The sequence below is a fragment of the Pongo pygmaeus genome, chromosome 3 (genome assembly GCF_028885625.2).
Source record: "Pongo pygmaeus isolate AG05252 chromosome 3, NHGRI_mPonPyg2-v2.0_pri, whole genome shotgun sequence".
NCBI lineage: Eukaryota > Metazoa > Chordata > Mammalia > Primates > Hominidae > Pongo > Pongo pygmaeus.
In genome coordinates, this window is record NC_072376.2 from 95,658,192 (window position 1) to 95,669,744 (window position 11,553).

Consider the following 11,553-nt stretch of genomic DNA (forward strand, 5'->3'; position numbering starts at 1 on the left):
GCTCACTGCAACCTCCACCTCTCGAGATGAAATGATCCTCCTACCACAGCCTCCAGAGTAGCTGCGACCACAGGCATATGCCACCATACCTGGCTAATTTTTGTGTTTTTTGTAGAGACATGGTCTTGCCATGTTGCCTAGGCTGGTCTTGGACTCCTGGACTCAAGCAATCCGCCCACCTTGGCTTCCCAAAGTACTGGGATTACAGGTGTGAGCCATCATACTCTGCCTCAGATTCATATTTTAAAAGGGTAAACTATAAATGTTCTGTTTCCTCTGCTGTATAGATGCCTGTTCATAGAACATGGATGTGCATTTCTCTATAGATATAGAGTCTCTATTTTTTAAATTATGCTTTTATGTATATATATATATATGTACCTACATACACATGTATACACATAAGCTTGTACACACACAATTAATATATATTTCTCTCTGTGCCTGTGGGCAATAGGGTACTGGGTATCAGCAAGTGAACTAGAGGATGCCAGAGAAAGCAAGAAGCATCCCTAGAGCAAGAACTAATAAATTCAGTGACCACACACTCTAACCAGATAGATTATTATCCTGTAGGCTGAGGGGTTATTCAAAAGTCCCTAAAGAGCTGACTGCCCGAGTTTGGTCACCTGTCTCTGGCATATGAAGGCCCTGCAAGATGTTAATTATACTCATTCCAAAAAAAGCATAATCAAGTAAATTGAGGGGGACATTGTTTGTGTTGCCCTCAGGCTCTGTAAATGGTATATACACAGTATAAACACAGGGCATATGTGTGTATGGAAAACTCTCTCTCTCTAACCGTGCGTTTTCCTCTACTCTACTCTCAAACCACAACAATCATCAACATAAGACCACTTCTGTGACCACAGGTGTGTGTGGTTTTTCCCCCACACACCAAGCAGCAGACACCAGCTGGGTGTTCTTCAATTCAGTTCTGACACTATCTACCCCAAGATAGTGTCAGATTCCACAAGTTGAGAGCTCAGTCCCCAAGACTACCTCACCCTTCCACACTAGTCACAGGTCTGGGCCTCTGAAACTTCTTACCAACTTGCTTCAAGTTGGTGCTTCCATGGCCCCCTTTTTGGGTTTGACTAATTTGCTGAAGTGGCTCACAGGACTCAGGAAAACACTTACTTATATTTATTGGTTTATTCATCCCTTCCTCTCCCATCTAGCTTATAAACACTTGCTTGTCACTTGAGCCAGCCAAAATCTGATTGTCCTCTGGCCAGGCAGTTTCTCAGGTATCTTACTTTTGCTTGAAAAAATCTGGCCTCAGCATACGCTAAACTGCAGCTAGAAAGAGATCAACCACCAAAATTCTTTATCAACTTCTCATGAAGACAATATTTAGCAATCTTAAAGTGTTATTGGTTTATTATAAAGGATATTACAAAGGATACAGGTGAAGAGACGTGAAGGGGTCAGAGCTTCCACGCCCTACCTGGGTGCCACCCTCCAGGAACCCTCACACATTTAGCTATCTGAAAGCTCCCTGAATGCAGTCCTCTTGGGTTTTTATGGAAACTTTATGATGTCAGCATTCCCTCCCCCAAGGTATACCGCAGGAGTCTCTCTGGAGAGGGTCTTAACACCCACAATCAGAAAGGCAGAATGTGTTAGTCCATTCTCACTCTGCTATAAAGAAATACCTAAGAATGAAAAAGAAAATAAAAGGAAAAAGAAATATCTGAGACTCAGTAATTTATAAAGAAATGAGATTTAATTGTCTCATGGTTCTGTAGGCTGTGCAGGAAGCATAGCAACATCAGCTTCTGGGGAGGACTCAGGGAACTTACCATCATGGCAGAAGGCAAAGTGGGAGCGAGGCACTTCACATGGCCAGAGTAGGAAGAAGAGAGAGAGTGGTGAAGAGATACAGACTTTTAAATAACAAGATCTCAGGAGAACTCACTCACTATCATGAGAACAGCACTGAGGGGATCATGATAACCCACTCATAAGAAACTGCCCCCATGATCCAATCACCTCCCACCAGCCACCACCTCCAACACTGGGGATTACAATCCAACTGGAGATTTGGGTGGGGACATAGATCCAAACCATATAACGAAACATTAGAGTCCTTCCTTGGGGCAGGTGAAAGGAGGGCAGGAGAAGGTCAGAGGACTGCCCCTGAGGCCTAACGCACACAACATTATAACAAAAGACTCTAAGACGGGCTATCAGAGTTATGAGCCAGGAACCATGAATGAAAACCAATATATATCATAACATCACAGCATAGAAGGAAGAATTCTACCAAGTGCGTTGAACATAAAGAAGTGGTTGGGGTGGGTAGATTGGGAGAAAGTGTCCTATCCTGATATTATATGTAGACTAGACTTCTGCTATCTGCTTGGCTTTTGGCCAGATGTCCGTTTTTTGGCTCTCTCAAGAAATATGTGCTTCGAAGTAGGGCCAAAATACTTTCTGTTTTGTGGACTCCAAATAAGGAGTCAATAAGGGAAGTGGACTGTGTAGGAAACACTCCTTGTGAAAGATCTCCTTTATCACTGGTGACTAAGGTCTTGTAATGGCTACCCTTTGCATCCAGATTCAGCCAAGGTGCATGTTGGAGTGGCCAAAGAACTGGATAGGCAATTGCTTTTACAACTTTAATTGAATAGTTGATTCAGGCATTGTTATGGTTTGAATGTGTCCTCCAAAAAGCACATGTTGAAATTTAATAGCCATTGTAACTATTAGGAGGTGGGACCTTTAAGAGATGATTAGACTATTAATTGATTAATGCTGTTATTGTAGGAGTGGACTTGTTATAAAAGAACAAGTATAGCTCCCTTTAATCATTCTCTCGCCTTCTCCTTCTACCTCCCACCACAGGACGATGCAGCAAAAAATGCCCTCGCCAGATGTGTGCTTCTCAATCTTGGATTACTCAACCCTCAGAATTGTGAGAAATCAATTTCTATTCATTATAAATTACCCAATCTCAGGTATGCTGTCATAGCAGCATAAAACAGACTAAGATAGGCGTGATTGTCCAATTGTTTGAATATTGTATTAGACTTTGTCATTATTTTATAAAATGAATAGAAAATGGAAAATGCTATTGATAAGAAACATGAGTCTCACTAACTTATTTCATTTGCAACCAGGTGGAAAAGCATTAAGTATGCTAGTAGAGACAAATCTTTATCCTCGGTCTGATACTCAAGATTTAAAACAGAAGTGAAATGTGTTTTCACTTCTGAAGAAAAACTCATACTAAAGAACCTATTCAAGAATGCTAGAAATAACCTTATTTCAGTACCAACTCAAACAAATAAACCTTATTAAAAACCATTTATGAGGCAATCAAGGAAACATGGACTGGATATTGAATGATATTAAACAAGTTATTGTTAATTTTTTAAGGATAGAAAATTGGCATTGTGGTTATTCAAGTATGCTTGTCTCTCAGAGATATCTGCTGAAGTATTTATAGGTAAACTGATATGATGTTTAGGATTGGCTTCAACATAATTTCCGAGGGAGAAAGGGAGTAGGTACAGATATGGATAAAACAAGATTGACTCTGAGTGAACAATTATTGATGCTGGGTGATGAGTACATGATGGTTGTGGCAGATTTTATTTTTTAAATGTAGCAACAATATTTTCCATCCATGTTGTCTGTAATTTGACTTTTCCATCATCCCATAGAAAGGCAAGGATCTATGCCCTTTCCCCGTGAATATTAGGCAGACTTTAATCAATAAAGTAAAACAAATAACACAATGTGACATCTGAGGCCAGTCTACGAAAGGCCACACAGCTCCCACCTTGATTCTCTTGGCATGTTTATTCTCCAGACACTTCTTTTTAGGATGCTCTGTCTGGGAACCCAGCTGCCATATTATGAGAAGCTCAAGTCATGCTGAGCGTGGTGGCTCATGCCTATAATCCCAACACTTTGAGAGGCCAAGGCAGGAGGATCACTTGAGCCCAGGAATTCAGGAGCAGTGGGCAACATAGCAAGACCACATCTCTTGAAAAAAAAAAAAAGAAAAGAAAAGAAAAGAAAAAAAGGGGAAAAGGAAAAAAGTTATTTTAAAGAAACTTTTAAAAAGTTATTTTAAAGAAAAACATTATTTAAGGAAGAGAGAAGCTCAAGTCAAATGGACAAACCATGCGTAGATGTTCCAGCCCATAGTCCCAACCAAGCCCAGCCTTCAAGTTATCCCACCCAGGAACCAGACGTAAGACTGAAGAAACTTCCAGATGATTCTGGTCCTAGTGATTCAAGTTACACTAGCCTTTCTAGTCTTTCCAGTGGAAGCCCAGACATCATGGAGCAGAAAGAAGCCATCTCTACCATGCATTGTTCAAATCCTGATCTTCAGAATCTATGAGGATAATGGCTCTTGATTTATATCATGGATTTGGAGTAACTTGTTACATAGCAAAATATAAATGAAATTGGGATGTGTTATGCCATTCTGTTTATTACTTTTGTATATATTTGAAATTGTCTGTAATAAAACATTTTTTAAAAACTTGTATGGCCATTAAAAAAGAATGCTAGAAATACACCATCAGACTCTTCTAAAAGGTGAGATACGATTGGGAATTTTACAATGATTTTAGCTCTTTGGAGACAGAGTCCTCCTTACAGTATGGAAAACTTTCACAGACTCCTCAGTCATACACACTGCAGCATGTGTGAAAGTCAGTGACTGTCTGGATGGGTTTATTTGTATTAAATGGGAGAGAAGAGACTATGGTGAATAGCCAGCAGGGCGAATACAATATTCAAAGTGAAAGGGTCAAATTAGAATAAATTTCAGCTTCCAGGTGGTTTGCTAGATTTTATATTCAGAAAACCAGCCCAAACCCATATTTCTTCATGGATTTTGGGATTCAGGACAGTCTTTCCTCCCCACCCCACCATGGTTGATTAACTTCCCAGGAGTCCTGCAGAAAGGGCTGATCAACTAAGTTGAAGACCTATGTACTTCTGGTTTTTTTCCCTTTGTTACCTGTGCTTTGTGAGGGAGTATGTTTTATCTTTTTCCAAAATGGAAATAGCTTTATTTTATTTCTGTTTATAAAGTGAATACATGTTCTTTTTAAAAAGTTAGTTTATTTAGGCCAGGTGTGGTGGCTCACACCTGTAATCCCAGCACTTTGGGAGGCTGAGGTGGGCGGATCATGAGGTCGAGAGATCAAGACCATCCTGGCTAACATGGTGAAACCCTGTCTCTACTAAAAATACAAAAAATTAGCCAGGCGTGATGGTGGGTGCCTGTAATCCCAGCTACTTGGGAGGCTGAGGCAGGAGAATCACTTGAACCCAGAAGGTGGAGGTTGCAGTGAGCCGAGATTGCACCATTGCACTCCAACCTGGGTGACAGAGCAAGACTCCATCTCAAAAAAAAAAAAAAAACAGTTAGTATATTTAGAAACCACCAAATTGTCAATAGATGGATGAATGAATAAAGAAAATGTGGTATATATAAAAGGTCTTCAAAACATTCATGGAAAATACGTATGCATAGATTTTGAATTTTTTGTACCAAAATAAACTCCTACTAACTTGTTATAACATGTCTGGACAGAATCTAGTATGATGCACTAAGAAGGATAAGACATCAGTTTGAAAAGAGCCCTGTATTAGTCCAATCTCATGCTGCTATAAGGACATACCTGAGACTGGGTAATTTATAAAAAAAAAAAAAGTGGTTTAATTGATTCACAGTTCTGCATGACTAGGGAGGCCTCAGGAAACTTACAATCATAGTGGAAGGGGAAGCAAACACGTCCTTCTTCACATGGTGGCAGGAGGGAGAAGTGCAGAATGAAGTTGGGAAAAGTGCTTTATAAAACCATCAGATCTTGTAAGAACTCACTCCCTGTCATGAGAATGGCATGCGGGACCATCCCCATGATCTAATCACCTCCCATGAGGTACCTCCCCCAACACGTGGGGATTACAATTCAAGATAAGATTTAGGTGGAGACACAGAGCCAGACTATATCATTCCACCCCTGATCTCCCAAATCTCATCTTTTTCACATTTCAAAACACAACTATGTCTTCCCAGCAGTTCTCCAAAGTCTTAACTCATTTCAGCATTAACCGAAAAGTCAAAATCCAGAGTCTGATCTGAGACAAGGCAAGTCCCTTCCACCTCTGAGCTTGTAAAATCAAAAGCAAGTAAGTTACTTCCTAGATACAATAGAGGTACAGGAACTGGATAAAAACATCCATCCCAAATGGGAGAAATTGGCCAAAACAGAGGGGCTATGGGCCCTATGCAAGTCTGAAATTTAATAAGGAAGTCATTGAACCTTAAAGTTCCAAAATGATCTCCTTTGACTCCATGTCTGAAATCCAGATCATGCTGATGCAAGAGGTGGGCTCCCACAGCCTTGAACAGCTCCTCCCCTGTGGCTTTGCAGTGTGCAGCCCTGCTCCTGGCTGTTTTCATGGGTCAGTGTTGAGTGCCTGCAGCTTTTCCAGGTGCATAGTGCAAGCTGTTGGTGGATCTACCATTCTGGGGTCTGGAGGACAGTGACACTCTTCTTACAGCTCCATTAGGCAGTGCCCCAGTGGTGACTCTGTAGGGGCTCCAACCCCATATTTCCCTTCTGCACTGCCCTAGAAGAGGCTCTCCATGAGGGCTCTGCCACTGCTGCAAACTTCTGCCTGTACATCTAGGCATTTCCACACAGCCTCTAAAATCTAAGCAGAGGTCCCCAAGCCTCAATTCTTGACTTCTGTGCACCTGCAGGCTCAACACCATGTGGAAGCTGCCAAGGCTTGGGACTTGCACCCTCTGAAGCCACAGCTCGAGCTGTACCTTGAGCACTTTTAGCCACAGCTGGAACTGCTGGGATGCAGGACACCAAGTCCCTAGGCTGCACACAGCAAGGGGGCCCTGGGCCCAGCCCATTAAATCATTTTTCCCTCCTAGTCCTCCAGGCCTGTGATGGGAGGAGCTGCCTTGAAGGTCTCTGACATGCCCTAGAGACATTTTCCCCATTGTCCCGGTGATTAACATTCGACTCCTTGTTACTTATGCAAATTCCTGCAGCAGGCTTAAATTTCTTTCCAGAAAATGGGTGTTTCTTTTCTATTGCATTGTCAAGCTGCAAATTTTCCAAACTTTTATGCTCTGCTTCCTCTTGAATGCTTTGCCACTTAGAAATTTCTTCCTCCAGATACCCTAAATCATCTCTTTCAAGTTCAAAGTTTCACAGATCTCTAGGGCAGGGGCAAAATGCTGCCAGTCTCTTTGCTAAAGTATAGCAAGACCTTTATTCCAGTTCCCAACAAGTTCCTTATCTCTATCTAAGACCACCTCAGCCTGGACTTCATTGTCTATATTAGTATCAGCATTTTGGTCAAAGCCATTCAACTAGTCTCTAGGAAGTTCCAAACTTTCCCACATCTTCCTGTCTTCTGGGCCCTCCAAGTCTCTGGGAAGTTCCAAACTTTCCCACATTTTCCTGTCTTCTTCTGAGTCCTCCAAACTGTTCCAACCTCTGTCTGTTACCCAGTTCCAAAGTAGCTGCCACTTTTTTGAGTATCTTTACAGCAGGACCACACTACCTTGGTATCAATTTACTGTATTAGTCCATTCTCATGCTGCTATAAGGACACACCCAAGACTGGGTAATTCATAAAGAAAAGTAGTTTAATTGACTCACAGTTCTGCATGACCAGGGAGGCCTCAAGAAACTTACAATCATGGCAGAAGGGGAAACAAACATCCTTCTTCCTATGGTGACAAGAGAAAGAAGTGCAGAGCAAAGAGGGGAAAAGCCCCATATAAAACCATTGGGATCCCATGAGAAATCACTCACTATCACAAGAGCTGCATGAGGGGACCACCCCATGATCAAATCACCTCCAATGAGGTCTCTCCTGTAACACATGAGGATTACAATTCAGATTGCAATTCAAGATAAGATTTGGGTGGGGACACAGAGTCAGATCATATCAAGCCCTATCAGAGCAACATGAATTCTGCAAAAATTGAAACAAGAACAAACACAAAATGTATGATTCAGGTGCAGTGGCTCACGCCTGTAATCCCAGCACTTTGGAAGGCTGAGGCTGGTGGATCACTTCAGGTCAGGCATGTGAGACCAGCCTGGCCAACATGGAAAAACCCATCTCTACTAAAAATACAAAGAGTAGCCGAGCACGGTGGCACATGCCTATAGTCCCAAGGGAGGCTGAAGCAGGAGAATTGCTTGAACCCAGGAGGTGGGGGTTGCAGTGACCTGAGATTGTACCACTGCATTCCAGCCTGGGTGACAGAGCAAGACTCTGTCTCAAAAAAAAAAAAAAAAAAATTATGATGAAGCTTGGATAAAAGAATGGTGAAATCATTGATGCTTTACAAAATATTTATGAGGACAATGCCCCAAAGAAATCAACAGTTTACAAGTGGACTACGTGTTGTAAGAAGGGTTGAGACAGTGTCGAATATTAAGTCCACAGTGGCAGACCATCCACATCAATTTGCAAAAAAAGAAAATTAACCTTGTTCATGTCTTAATTGAAGAGGACTTAATTGAAGAGGACCAACACCATTAGACATCTCAATTGGTTCAGCTTACACAATTCTGACTGAAAAATTAAAGTTGAGCAAACTTTCCACTCGATGTGTACATAAACCAGCTGCAGGCAAGAGCAGAGCTTTCAATGGAAATTTTAAACAAGTGGGATCAAGATCCTGAGGCATTTCTTCGAAAAATTGTAACAGGACATGGAACATGGCTGAAGACAAAGCACAATCAAAGCAATGGCTACCAAGAGATGAAGTGGTCCAGTCAATGCACAGTGAACTGGGCCAGAGCAAAGGTCATGGTGACATTTTTCTGCGGATGCTCAAGGCATTTTGCTTATTGACTTTCTGGAGGCCCGAAGAACAATAACATCTACATAGTATAAGAGTGTTTCGAGAACATTAGCCAAAGCTTTAGCAGAAAAATGCCTGGGATAGCTTCAGCACAGAGTCCTTCTCCACCATGACCATGCTCCTACTCATTTTTCTCATCAGACAAGGGTAATTTTGTGAGAGCTTCTATGGGAAATCATTAGGTATCCATCTTAAAGTCCTGTTTGGCATCTTTTAACTTCTTTTTGTTTCCTAATCTTAAAAAATCTTTAAGCGGCACCCATTTTTCTTCAGTCAATAATTTTAAAAAGACTGCATTGACGTGGTTACATTCCCAGGACCCTCCATTCTTTAGCGATAAACTAAATGACGGGTATCTTTGTTGGAGCTTATGTTGAGAAATAAAGTTTATATATATATATATATATATATATATTTTTTTTTTTTGAGACATGGTCTCACTTTGTCGCCTAGGCTGGAGTGCAGTGGCATAATCTCGGCTCATGACAACCTCCGCCTCCTGGGTTCAAGAAATTCTCCTGCCTCAGCCTCCTGAGTAGCTGGGATTATAGGTGTGTGCCACCATGCTTGGCTAATTTTTGTATTTTTAGTAGAGACGGGGTTTCACCATGTTGGCCAGGCTGGTCTCGAACTCCTGACCTCAAGCGATCTGCCCACCTTGGCCTCCCAGAGTGCTGGGGTTACAGGCGTGAGCCACCATGCCTGGTCAAAGTTTACATTTTTTATTTTTGTATTTTAATCCAATAATCTCAGCTCACTGCAACCTCCTCCTCCCAGATTCAAGCCACTCTCCTGCCTCAGCCTCCCAAGTAGCTGGAAGTACAGGTGCACGCCACCACACCCAGCTAATTTTTGTATTTTTAGTAGAGACGGGGTTTCACCATGTTGGCCAGGCTGGTCTCGAACTCCTGACCTCAAGTGCCTGCCTCGGCCTCCCAAAGTGCTGGGATTACAGGCGTGAGCCACCACACATGGTCCCAAGAACTTTTTGAAGTCCTCTTGTACACACAACCAAATATTATTCAGTCTTAAAAAGGAAGGAAATTCTGACACATGCTACTACCCTGAGGATATTATGCTAAATGAAATAAACCAGTCACAAAAAGACAAGTATTGTAAGTTCATTTATATGAGATATCTAAAGTAGTCAAATACATAGAAACAGAAGGTAAAATGGTGATTTCCAGGCATGAGGGGGAGGGCAAAAAGGGGAGCTGTTTTTCAATGGTTATAGAGTTTCAGTTTTATGAGATTAAAAAAGTTTTGTAGATCTGTTTCACAATAATGTGAATATACTTAGCACTACTAGATTGTTCACTTGGAATGGTTAAGATGGTGACTTTTATGTGTTTTTTACCACGATTTTTAAAAGCTTTAAAATTTAGTACACATAGCAAAGGAATAGAGAATAAATATTGTCATAATCTTACAGGCTAAAAATAATTCGCATTATTGGTATGTGTTCTTCCATACTTTTTTCCCTATGAATAGACACCTACATACACAAACACACACATTTATTTCATTTAAATATGGGATCACACTATACCCACTTAACAATAGAAAAGGATATCTTTTCATTGTAATAAACGTGTTTTCATGCTCCATTTTAATAGCTGCAGAGTTTTTCACATATTAGATGTGTGGCAGAGTAAAACTTTGGCAGCAGTTCTCAAAATTTCTGATCCCAGGAACCATTTACACTATTACAAATTATTGGGGATTCCAAAGAGTTTTTTTCACATGGGTTACATCTGCAATATTTGATGCACTAAAAATTAAAACTGAGGCATTTAAAAAATATTTGTTAAATAATTTAAAGTAACTATAACAAATACTCTTTTTTTTTCTTTTAGAGACAGGATCTTGTTCTGTTACCCAGGCTGAAGTTCAGTGGCGTGATCATAGCTCACTGTAACCTCAAACTCTTGGGCTCAAGCAATCCTCTCACCTCAGCCTTCCAAGTAGCTAGGACTACTGCAAAGTACCATCACACCTGGCTTATTTATGTATTTATTATTTTACTTTAAAGTTCTGGGATACGTGTGCAGAACATGCAGATTTGTTACATAGATATACATGTGCCATGGTGGTTTGCTGCATCTATCAACCCGTCATCTAGGTTTTAAGCTCCGCATACATTAGGTATTTGTCCTAATGCTCTCCCTCCCCTAGCCCCCCACCCCCCGACAGGTACCGGTGTGTGATGTCTCCCTGCGTCCATGTATCCTCATTGTTCACCTCCCACTTATGAGTGAGAACATGCCATGTTTGGCTTTCTGTTCCTCCTGGCTAATTTTTAAGAAACATCTTTTGTAGAAATGGGGGTCTTGCTATGTTGCCAAGGCTGGTCTCGAACTCCTGGTCTCAAGTGATTCTCCTGCTTTGTCCTTCCAAAGTGGTGGGATTACAAGCATGAGCCACTGCACCTGGCCATAAACACATTTCATATTAATATAAATAGCGTATTTTCATTAAAAATAACTATGTTTAAAACAAGAAAATCAGCGAGAAAGGTGGCATTGTTTTATCTGCAAATCTCTTTAGTGTCTCACTTAACAAAAGGCGACTGGATTCTCACTTAACAAAAGGCGACTGGATTCTCACTTAACAAAAGGTGGCTGGATTCACACATGAATGTCAACAGTAAATTTATTACATCATAATACATC